Below are 12,690 nucleotides of genomic sequence, written 5' to 3' on the forward strand. Positions count from 1 at the left end.
GAGAGGAGCCACAGGCTAAGCAGACACTTTAGTATGCAAATAATCACCACAGTTAGCCTTTTGTCTCAGGGTTGCTTTGAGACCTGACACTGTGTTGCCTGACTTTTCCTGGGAGATGCTAACAAACTTCCAAGGCATCAGTGACAGACAAAAAAGCTGATTCCACTCAAGGAGCATGAGTCAACAGTTATAGGAAAGTGAGTGATCCTCAAAGAGCTGCTCTATCCGAAGGTCCCTCCCTAGCTTAGAGAAGGCTTCCCAAAGGCTGCATACATTGAACAGCCCCTTCAGTTAACTTTCTACCCACTAGGCACTGGGGTGCTTCCTGAGGCCATGTGTAGCTGAGGCAGAATTACATCATGGAGGAGGGGTGCAGGAGTATGACACTAAGATCTCAGGTGAGGGTTAGACTGTCTCTCAGCACCCTCCCTCGGGGGAGGGAACATCCATAGGCAGATCATGTGAGGGTCTAGGTCAGGTAGTCTCAGCTCCTCTGATTTCAGAATGGCAGTGGCCATGGCTTGCCTGGAAAGCAGCATTTTACAATGCCTTTTATTAACAAAACACACAAAGTGATTTCATTTCTGCCTTGAACTCTCAAAGGTGACAAGATTTATTCTTCCTCTATCGCCTTCACTTTTTAGCCAAAATTGACCCCAGAAGAAATACCTTCAATGGCTTGATAGCTTGTATATTAATGGCCTCATTAACAAATTATCTCCTGTAGGGATACTCCAATGAACACAAAGTTAAAACAAAACAAAAACCCCAGCAACCTTGTAGGAGCAGATACCACCTTGCACCAAGTTGGGTTCTACCACATACAGCTGTCTGTCCTCACTATCCTGGGCCTGGTGCTCTGTCATTTAACATTGCTGTGTGAGCCTTGCTTATCTTCACACCCACACTTCTGATCCCCTGAGGGCTGAGTCTCACAGAGCCTCTTTGAAGTTTCTGAGGTTCTGGATGCTCAGGACACACAGAGTTCTTTCAATTATTGATTCAAAGAATGGGTGCATTTCTGTTCTCGGGTAATAAATAATTATCAGAAAAATAGAAGTTTTACTGTAAATACAAACACAAAACCTTGGTATATTCCTGGAAGCTAGTGTTTTGGTTAATTAGCATAATGGATCCAGTAAGTTGTGAAAACTATGTTTGAAAAAGAACAGGATACCTATGGGCTGAATCTTGTCGCACAATATTTGCAGGGTATTTTTTGCATTTTAAAAAGGAATTATTAATTAGGCACCAAAAGGCATGCTGTGCTTACAGTATATTCTTAAATGTACCAATTTCTATCCAAATGTTTTACAATCAGAGACTGACTCATGGGCTCATTAATGCTACTAAGAGGCACATAGGAGACTTTCTGTTAAGAACCCAGAATTCTATCCTATTCCTGACCACCTCCCTTTATTTATTTGAGACAATTTCCTCCCATGTAGCCCAGGCTGGCCTGGAACTCCCTATCCTGTGTTGGCCTCCTGAGTGCTGGGATGTTAAATAACTTGTCACCATTTCTGATTTCACAGTTTCCACATATTCATCCATTAAGTCATTCATTCATTTCTCATTCAGTTGGTATCCATTAGGCATCTATTATGTACCAGGCCTAAGAAGAAATATCAAGAAGCCTATACAAATCTGGACAAACCCGACCTAGGTTTGTCTAGGCTCTCAGTTCTGGAGCTATGAAGGGAAGTCAGTTGAGAACATTCCTCTTCTAAGCTCAGCTCAAATTCTAAATACCTCCTCTATGCATTCTCACGGTGATTGAGTAAGCAATACCTTTTCTTTTGCCTACTTTTCCCTGTGTTGCAGTTTTACCTGGATGCAATGTATTAGTCTGGGTTCTCTAGAAAAATGGAAATTATAGAATCTTTCTCTCTATATAGAAAAGGGTATTAGAGCCAGAGTTCCAGGACACACCACAGGCTATGAGGCGTTACCCAGCTAAGGAGATGCAAGGGCAGGAGCATCACGCCAGTGACCCGAGAAACGCAAATGTCAGAGTAGAGCAGCACTGTCATTCTTCCCAAGTTGAGCTATAGTGACCCTGTGGCTGAAGTTAGTGACTGAACTCAAGGCAACTAAACCTGTCGCCAGAAGTGAGATACAGGCACTTTCTAGTAGTTGTGACTAAAAGAAAAACGAAAAAATAAACCTGTTTCTGGAGGCTCAAGGCCCCCAGCTGGTGGTGAGCCTTCTTGGCTAACCTTCTTTATGTGTCTCCTGGAGTCCTGGATCCCAACTGGATGCCCGGGCCTGGGTACAAAGCAGTCGTACAGCGTGCACTCCCCCCTTCCCCTCCCGCTGACGCTCCAGCCTCAGTTTCTCTGCTCCGACCCAGTCTTGCTGCAGCAGGATGATCACCTCTCATATGATCGCCTGCTTATTCACCGAGCTCAACCAAAACCAAGTGCAGAAGGTTGACCAATATCTGTCCCACATGCATCTCTCAGATGAGACCCTTCTGGAGATTTCTAGGCAGTTCCAGAAGGAGATGGAGAAAGAGCTGGGAGCCACCACGAACCCTACTGCAGTTATGAAAATGCTGCCCACCTTTGTCAGATCAACTCCAGATAGGACAGAACATGGAGAGTTCTTGGCTCTGGATCTTGGAGGAACCAACCTTCTTGTGCTTCTAGTAAGGATGACAGACAATGACCTCCAGAAGGTAGAGATGAAAAACCAAATCTATGCCATCCCTGAGGAAATCATGCGGGGCAGTGGAACCCAGCTGTTTGACCACATTGCCGAGTGCCTGACCAACTTCATGGACAAGCTACAAAACAAAGCCAAGAAGCTCCCACTGGGTTACACCTTCTGGTTCCTCTGCCACCAGGAGAAACTAGATAAGAGTTTTCTGGGCTCATGGACCAAGGGGTTCAAGTCCAGTTGCGTGGAAGGTAGAGACGTGGTGGATCTGACCCAGCTGGCTATCCAGCACAGAAGGAACTTTGAATTGTGGTTGTGGTGAATGCCACAGTTGGGACCATCATGGCTTGTGGTTATGATGATCAGAACTGTGAGACTGGTCTCACTGTGGGTACTGACATTAATGCCTGCTACATGGAGGAGATGCATCACAATGACATGGTAGAGGGTGATGAGGCACAGATGTGTATCAACATGGAGCAGAGAGCCTTTGGGGATGATGGTAGCTCAATGGCATCTGCACCGAGTTTGACAGAGAAATCGACACGGGCTCACTGCACTCTGGGAAGCAGCTGTTGGAGAAGGTGATCAGCCGAATGTACATGGGGGAGCTAGTCAGGCTCATCCTGGTGAAGATGGCTAAGGAAGAGCTGTTGTTCCAGGGGAAGCTCAGCCCAGAACTCCTTACCATTGGCTCCTTTGAGACCAAAGATGTATCTGATATTGAATAGGAGGACAGAATACTAAAGGCCTACCAGATCCTGGTGAGTCTGGGTCTGAATTCATTGCAGGAGGACTGTGTAGTCACACATGGAATCTACCAGATTGTGTCCACATGCTCCGCCAGCCTGAGTGCAGCCACCTTGGCTGCAGTGCTGTGGGACATCAAGGAGAACAAGGGCGAGGAGCTGCTTAGCTCCACCATTGGTGTCGATGGCTCTGTCTACAAGAAACATCCCCATTTTGCCAGGTGTCTTCACAAGGCAGTGAGGAGGCTGGTGCCTGACTGTGATGTTTTCTTCCTCTGGTCTGAAGATGGCAGTGGCAAAGGGGCAGCTATGGTGATGGTGGTAGCTTACCGGCTGGCTGACCAACACTGGGCCTGCCAGAAGACTCTGGGGTCTCTGAAGTTGAGCCATGAGCAGTTGCTGGAGGTCATAAGGAGTATGAAGGAAGAAACAGAGCAAGGTCTGAGCAAGGAGACACACGCTGTAGCCTCTGTGAAGATGCTGCCCACTTAAGCATGTGCTGCCCCACATAGTACAAAAGAGACTTTCTGGTCTTGAATCTTGGAGGAACAAATTTCTGGGTCCTGCTGGTACACGTGTGTAATGGAAAGCAGAGGGCCATAGAGATGCATAACAAGATCTACTCCAGCCAACAGGAGGAGGTCATGCACAGCACTGGGGAAGAGTTTCTTGACCACATTGTCCAGTGGATCGCAGACTTCCTTGAGTACATGGGCATGAAAGGTGTTTCTCTGCCACTGGGCTTCACCTTCTCCTTCCCCTGCCAGCAGAACAGCCTGGACCAGAGCATCCTTTTCAAGTAGACAAAAGGCTTCAAGGTATCTGGCTGTGAGGGTGAGGACGTGGTCACCTTGCTGAAAGAAGCAATTCACCAGCAAGAGGAGTTTGACCTGGATGTGATTGCTGTGGTGAATGACACAGTTGGGACTATGATGACTTGGGGCTACGAGGACCCTCACTGTGAAGTTGGCCTCAATGTTGGTACTGGAAGCAAGGCCTGCTACAGGATATGCCCACTCATGCAATAGTGCTGTAATAGTTATGGGGACAAACAACTGATTTCTGATTGGAGATGAGGCCTGAACTACAGGAGAGATTGCATGCCTGATGCTGTAAAACCATTCAAGAGACAGTGACTGGGAAGATCATAGGTCCTAAGGTGGCCCTACTGTTGTTGCTTTGTTAAATATACATGCTATCAAACTGCATGACAAATATTTATGTTTATAGCCGTAGATTTATGCTGTTTTCAACTTTAGTCCATGAAAATTCTTTATGCAGTGGGTAATAGTTAATGCAGAGACTTGTAGCTGGACATTCATAATAAATATCCTACTATCCCAGGCTCAGGAAACTTTGCAAAAGTCTAGTAGAAAGAATGGAAGAGCCAGCAGATGGGGAGGAGAGTTGTGAAATACTGTCTTCTGGGAATGACCTGATGTTTTGTAACAGCTTCCTTTGAGATTGAAACATTCCATCCTGCAGGAAGTTCCTTAAACAGGAAGATAAACAACTCAAAATAGCTTCAGGAAGTCCCTGAAACAGACTAGTAAAAGCTGAGAGTCCCTCTCAGAAGAGCTGTGCAAAGAAGACAAGGCTCCTGGAAGAGGTTAAGACCAAGTTGAGACATTTGTAAACTACAGTCCCCAGTCAGTTGAGCTGCCTGCAGGCTGTGCAGTGTGCTCCAGGTTCCCAGGTTTGTGAGCTGTCATGGGCTTTGGTGATGAACTGTCTTTGAATCATTTCTGCTACTATAAGTAACCCATCACCCATACTCCTGTGCTAAGAGGAATAGTCAGTCACTCCCCTTTGAGAGCATGGCTGCTAGGCTATTCATGCCCTTGTGAATGGTCACAAATCTGAATGCACATGGGCAGCACTGTGTTGGACTTAAAGGGTTATTCATAACAAAAGGTGAAAATAAAAAGAAGACTCAAAGTTGGGAGGAGATGAGGTGGGAGATTTGGGGTAGTTGGAGAGAGGTATTAGTGGATGGATATGATCAATACACCTTGTATACATGTATGAAAGTTTCAAAGAATATAACTATTATTTAAAAGTATGGAGGCTGGCAACATGGTTAAGAGCGCTACTTGCTCTTGTAAAGGATGCAGGTTCTCAGGTTCTATTCCCAGCACTTACCTGGTGGCCCACAGCCATCCATAACTCCAGTTCCAGAGGATTTGATACCCTTTTCTCTCCATTGCACCAAGCACACACACACACACACACACACACACACACATATAGATAGATAGATAGATAGATAGATAGATAGATAGAGATATGCAGGCAAAACACTCACATGTAGAGTAAAATGAATAAATCTAATAAATTATTTTAAAGCATGTGTTAGCTGTCAATATTATAATAAATTATAATTATTATAATAAAATATAATTAGAATAAATAATAAAATAAAGTTATAATAAATGAGTTACAATGGTCTTTTAAAACTGCTAACTGGAAACTAAAACCTTGTCATGATCACCTTTTCACTCCTCAGCTTTGTTGTGGGTCTGGGGACCTTCAGAGATTCACTACCCGTCTGATTCAAGTTTTGGTTTTAGTAAATTAGGGGCTTTTATTAAAAGGAGACTAGCCAGGACCAAACCAGAGAGAGTTCTCTAGGTAGGTCCCCAGCTATTGTTAGCCAAAGGCTTATAAAGGCAAGAATCATAAAGTTACAATTTTGAGGAACCAAATGAACTCATATCATGCTGGTTTCAGGGAAGGCTTGATTTTGTAACAGATGTCCTCAGGTGCCACAGCCACCCAAGCAAGTGTTTCATACAAAACTGGGACTTAGCAGTTAGCCAGTTTAATCTTGTGACTGATTACTGTTGTGTGATATTTTGATTGTGTTCTGACAAATAAAGCTTGTTTGGAGTCAGAGGACAGAGATAGCCCTAGATGACCACAGAGGATTGGAGGATTGTAGAGAGGGACAGGAAGTGATAAGGCAGAGCTGAGATAGGATATTGGTCCATTTGGACAGAGGAAAAGAAGATGTAGGAAGTCACTGGTGGCTGCTCCCCTGCTTCTCTGATCTTTCAGATTTTTCCCTGATTGTTTTACTGATAAGATTAGGGAGATGAATGAATGCTTCACATTACCTTGTAGGAATAGCTGAGGCAGTGAAATATTTTGCAATGAGGTCCATCTCAGGCCAAATGATTGGGTACATGAGCAACTTCCTCATGGCTTATACAGATTAAAAACAGCTTTGTTGTTACAAGCCTAGCATGGTAGATTATCCTCTACACATATGTTCAACATCACGAGCTTTGCATCTAACTAGTCTGAAGTATTGAGTGCAATTGAAAGGAATGGATGAAAAGACTTTCTCTGAGAACAAAAAAAGCAAATGAAGTCAAAGCCAACAAAGATGGTAATTTTTAATTCTGCCCATTTTATGTATGTCTTTCCATGACCCTAGATCCCTTTACAAAAATAAACATTCCTGAAAGCTTCAGGAAGTCAGCTCCATTTCAAACATTCCCCAGCTCAGCAGCCTCTAATTTGCCACTTCCTCCCTGAACCATCCCTAGAAAACAATGCTCACCTTCTACTCCGGATTTTCAACTTCTATTAACCAGCAACATCACAGTCCCAGCCCAGGGAACAACATCTGTATCACAGTCACTTGACACCCACCTAGAGAACAGTGTCTGTATTACAGTCACCTGACACTTGTCCAGGGAACAGCATCTGTATCACAGTCACCTGCCACAACCCCAGGGAACAGTGTCTTTTTTCTCAGTCACCTGCCACTGGCCCAGGGAATGGCATCTGTGCAGAGTTTCATGAGAACACAAATGCCCATCATCTGTTGAACTTGGAAGTCTCAAGAAAAGAGGAATGAGAGAGAAAGGACCAAACTTCCCCCCACCCAAGATTGCTTATGCAATTTGTCATCTTTCAAAGACAATAGAATAGATTTTGCAAGATTAGCATACTAGAAAGATAAGCTGTATTCCTCTTGTTATATTAATAATAACCTTAATTCCTAAATTTCCTTTGTCTATGGACTTGCTATAAAAATGCAGGAAGATGAATGTATCTAGAAACCATAGGTGATGGCTAATCTTACTCGTCAGCTAGATTGGGTCTCGAATCAATTAAAGGCTAACTGCTGGGCACTCCCATGAGGGCCTTTCTTGATCAGATTATTTCAAGTGGGAAGGCCCTCAGTGTGGGTGGCACCTTCTGGTGGCAGCCTGCATTTGTTTTTGTAGGAAAGGAAAAAAGGAAGCTTTGTTTTTGCCTCCTTGCCTCACTCTTGCTGGCAAGTTCATCTACTCTGTTGCTGTCTCTGATGATTTCTTCATGGACATTAGAAACAGCTTCTTTGGCTTTCAATGTAGATGGGGGACAAACAGTTCTCTAATAATCTTCCAGGTCCACCTAGCCAAACCGAGAGTGCAGAGACACCTAGTTTTGTGGACTAAGTGGCTGCTGGGTTCTCACCCATTCTGTTGTTAAGACACCCATTGTTATGCCAACCATACTGGGTAAATGCATCTAACAAATCCTCTTGTAATTTATGTTTATCCTGTTGTTCTGAGTGATGTATCACAGTTTAAGTCAAGTTTCTTTAGAACCATCAATAAGTGGGGAAAATCCTATCTACATAAAGTGAGCATCATCATGCTAGAAAACAAAAAAAAAAATAAAAGTGAAACAAATTCTGGTGTGTTTTTACTTTTATTGCTTCAAGTTGTATTTAAAAAAAGATTTGTTTTATTTTTCTTTAAATGTATGTGAATTTGTGTGTGAGTGTGTGAGTGTGTGTGTGTGTGTGTGTGTGTGTGTGTGTGTGTGTTGGTGGTGGTGGTGCAGAAAGGGCCCAGGCAGGCATTAGATGACCTGGAGCTAGAGTTTCAGGCCATTGTTACCCAACATGAATGCTGGGAAATGAGCCCAGATCCCCTGTAAGAGCAGCAAGCATTTTAACCACTGAGCCACCTTCCCCGCCCCCAAGTTCTTGTTTTGAAGCTAGATGTTTAGCCTGGTGAGACTTGAATAAAAACAAGAATGATATTGGAAAATTTAATAAGTGTGATAGTTTGAATGTAATTGGCCCCCATATAGAGCACGTAGGGAGTGATGCTATTAGGAGGTGTGGCTTTGTTGGAGTCAGTGTGGCCTTATTATAAAAATGTGTCACTATTTGACAGGCTTTGAGGTTTCCTATGCTCAGAATACTGTCCAGTGTCTCAGTCAATATCTGGTTGTCTTCACGATGAAGAACTCTCAGCTACTTCTACAGCATCATGTCTGCCTGCATGCTGCCATGCCCCACCATGATGATAATGGATTGAACTCTGAATTATAAGTGAGCCTTCTCAATTACATATTTTCCTTTATAAGAGTTGTTGTGGTCACAGCAATAGAAACCCTAACTAAGAAATAAGGAATCTTATATTTGAATTGGATAGAAATTTATAGGTAATTCACTTCAACTACCTCCCCAAATCAGACATCCCTTCTGGCTGTCCCATTATCCTTCCCATCGGCCACCTGAGTGTTGGCTCCATTTCTGACATTCACAGAAGTGGTAGCTGCAGCAATGACCAGAGGACTTGGGGATGATCCAGGCAGGCTTCTAAGGGAAAGCATAGGTAACTACTAACATGTGTAGAAGTTTCTTCTCCTCTAGAAGATATTTTCAACTATATCCCTCAAGGAGGACCCCTTTTAATAAACCAATAGCTAACCATCTTTGGAGAGTTCTTAGAAAGTTAAACTCCATAATACTCAGTTATTCTAATTCTGTGCTTGGGAAACTGTCCTTTCTTTGTAGATGGGTTTTGTGTCCTCCTCAACTACCTTCTTTCTTTCTTCCAGCCATCTTTAGTTACTTTCTGTATTACTTAATATTTATTTTCTTCATCTTTCTGATCCCTTACCTGGTAAAGATAAAAGTATTTTCTCCTCCTTTTTCTATTAGCTGAGGTGATTTTCAATAATTAGAATTCCTTAAAACAAATCTTTGAGATACTGATTTTAGCCCATTTTACTGATGAAAAAAAATGAGAACTCAAAATCTCACCTGCTTGAAGACTCAAAGTGGATGCTTGCCTGGAGTTTGCCCTGGCAGAGTTCCTTCCTCTCACCTTGCCTGCATTCTAAATTGTGCAAAAAAACCTGTTCCTAAATGATTCTGATATCAATGGTTAAATAGTATTTACATTTATGGACCTCTAATATTTGGCAACTTCAGATAATATCAAGATGTTTTAGTATCTACCCTTATTCTTTCATTCTGTGCATAACCTAACTCAAGGCATATTCAAAGAGTTACTATTTCACTTGAAGAAAAGCAATATGATTGTAACTGGCCTCAAAAGACCATGCTCTACCATAAAGGAAAAGCAAGAAGACAAGGCTCACAGAGGATGACAATCTGATGGCATGTAACCTTTCTGTTGATGTTCTCTGCTTCTCTTCTCATCCTATGAAAATCTTTGTACCCCTGAGATCCTCAGTGTAGGCTCTGGAGCAATAGCACCTTCCCCATCACATCAAGACACCAGCTCTCAACTAATACTGATTTTCTTCTGGCCAACGATTGACTTTTGGGTAGGGAACAGCTGGACCTGGGTCGAAAAATGTTACTACTATGTTATTACTGGAGGTATCTAGGCTTTCTGAAGCTAGATCCCGAGAGTTTCATTAGTAATACCGTATCCTAGACTGGGGATGTAGCTCAGCTGGAATACTGGTTGCCTAGCATGCATGAAATCCTGGGTTCCATCCACAGTACTTCATAAACAAGTGTAGTGGAACATACCTAGAATCCCAGCACTTGAGAGATAGAAGAAAGATAAGTAGAAATCCAAAGTTTTCCATGACTACATCATAAGTTTGAGGCCAGCCTGGGCCATATGAAATCCTATTTCAAAACAAAGAAGCAAAATATAATCTGCTTGCCAAATGCTTGTGTGCTCTGTTAAAATAGTGAGAGGCAAATACTTGGGACACCCTTCACTGCCTGTCAGCTGAAGCAAAGCACTGCATCAAAGACTGAAGACTCAGTGGAAGGAATCATGAGGAGGGTATTAGAGCCCTTTCTAAGTTTGTCTGCCTTGGTGTCCCCTCATCTGAGCATGGAGGAAAATTATTAGGTGCTGATCACCACAGCACCTGTGAGTTGAACCCTCAACCACATCCATGTCATCCAAGCCCTCAAATTCTGGGACCCCGTATAGACCAGGCCTCAATCCACACTTCCTATCTTCATATGTGTGGTGGTTTGGATAAGAACGACCCCCACAGGCTTATGCCATCTGGAAGTAAAGGCATTTGAAAGGATTTGAAGGATTAGGAGGTGTGGCCTTTTGGAGGAAGTGTGTCACTGGGGTAGGTTTTGAGGTTTCAAAAGCCATGTCAGACTACTCTTTCTCCCTTTTCCTCTCCCTCTCCCTCTATATCTCCTGTCGCAGGAATAAGTTTGAGAGAATAAACCATACATGGAATATGGATATGGATGGTTATTTATTATGAGGGAGATCACTTACATGAGAAACCAATAGGCAGATAGCTCTCGAATCCAGTCTCAGCAGCACTCCCAGAGCCAACCGGAACCCAAAGAGAGAACTCTTCTTAGATCTTTATTCTCCAAGCCCCATATGCACCTGTGGCCACACCCCAATGGGCGTTGTCAGCGCCAAAGTGAGTACAGATCTCTCCCTACCATTCCCCTTTTAGTCTAAAGAAAAGATTCAGACTAGATACCAAGATGGCAAAATTCAAGTATGCCCTAGGAAAAGGAAGAGTGTGAACATACACCCTCAAGATCTAAAGCCAGTAAAATAACAAGAGCGAATGGCATGAACTACATACCTAGTCCTAGGGTAAAGACATAACAGAGATTGCTATAGAGTTGTACTAAGGTGGAAAGTTTATCTAATATTTCTATCTAGAAGAGAGAACAGTAATTGTGACAAACTAATCTTCAACCTCTTCAAAGACCTGAGAAGGAGGATAACAATACTAGGGTAGGCAGGAAATGCAGGTGAGCAACTTCCAAAGGTGCAGCAAAGACAAAAACAGCAAGCTACCTGGACAGTCACCCAAAGTCTCACAGCAGCATAGAGGCTACCAGCTTTGGCTAAGGCCTAGAGTATCAGACTGACCAACACAGAAGCAGGGAGGTAGAAAGGCTTTCTCACTCTGACTTGGCAAGGCTCAGCAGTCTTCTAAATTATCTCCTGCAAGCACAGTAGGACAGCATGTCCAAAGTCAGCTGTTGAAGTGGGGACAGTTCTTTGCCCACAAGGCCATTAGCCGTGGAGAGAACATACTCCAGAAGGAGTGACATTGGTGCCCAACATTTTCTTGGGAAAACCTTGGTGCTGTCAGGAGCAAATGTGTCTCATGTCAAATAATATTAAAATATTTAAATGCCGAGTTCCTCAGGTCTATGAAGTGTTTGAAGTTCAAAATCTATGTCTAACTAATCTCATAGATATAAGAATGTGGGCGAAAATGTCTGTAATTCTCAGAAACCTAGTTGTACAAAGGCTTAAGCTTCCTAAATAATTTAGCAAGGACCAAGATTACAGCAATATAACTATATATACGTATATATGTAAATCTCTAAAACAGAGGTAGAGTAGAAGTATCTTAATCAGAGGTAGAACTGTATAGTGCAACATGATAAAAATATACTACATTGTGTCAATATACAAAATACCTTAAACATATGTTAAGAGCATATATATATATATATATATATATATATATAGAGAGAGAGAGAGAGAGAGAGAGATACCCAAGTCTGAACACCTCCTTCCAAACCCCACACTAAACAATAGAAAACCAACCATAACCAAGTGTAAATTATCCCTTAGTGTCACCAGTAGTGAAAGGGGGCCGATTACTCTTAGAATTACTTCCTGCTGAAATGGGATGACAATAACCTCACGGGATCCTATAGGAAGAAAATTTTAGAGTAACAAAAGTCTTAAGCAGACTAGCTGTAACATTTGTACCTAGTCTCTGTCCAGTGGGAGATGCTTGACTGAAGTTCTTATCTGAAGCTCTGGCCAGAGTATAATAAGAAGATACACCATATGAGCTAGCTAGTCTGGAGTTGTCTAGAGAAATATAGTCCCGAACCGGTTTTAGGGTGGTAAATGTCAGTTCAAAGGCATCAAGTTGGATCAAGTGGAATCAATGAAGTGGGGCCCCATTTTCTTTCTAGAGAGTTCAAAGATTGCTGTTAGGTAACTCTTTGTTCACTGTGGAGAACTTAAGCATTAATGTCAACACA

The 12,690-nt window shown here is 42.8% G+C and overlaps 1 pseudogene; it reads left to right on the top strand.

The window, feature by feature from the left end:
- Positions 1 to 2,368: 2,368 nt before the first annotated feature.
- LOC100754756 lies at positions 2,369 to 4,438 on the top strand (annotated as a pseudogene).
- Positions 4,439 to 12,690: the final 8,252 nt, after the last annotated feature.

The sequence above is a fragment of the Cricetulus griseus genome, chromosome 7 (genome assembly GCF_003668045.3).
Source record: "Cricetulus griseus strain 17A/GY chromosome 7, alternate assembly CriGri-PICRH-1.0, whole genome shotgun sequence".
NCBI lineage: Eukaryota > Metazoa > Chordata > Mammalia > Rodentia > Cricetidae > Cricetulus > Cricetulus griseus.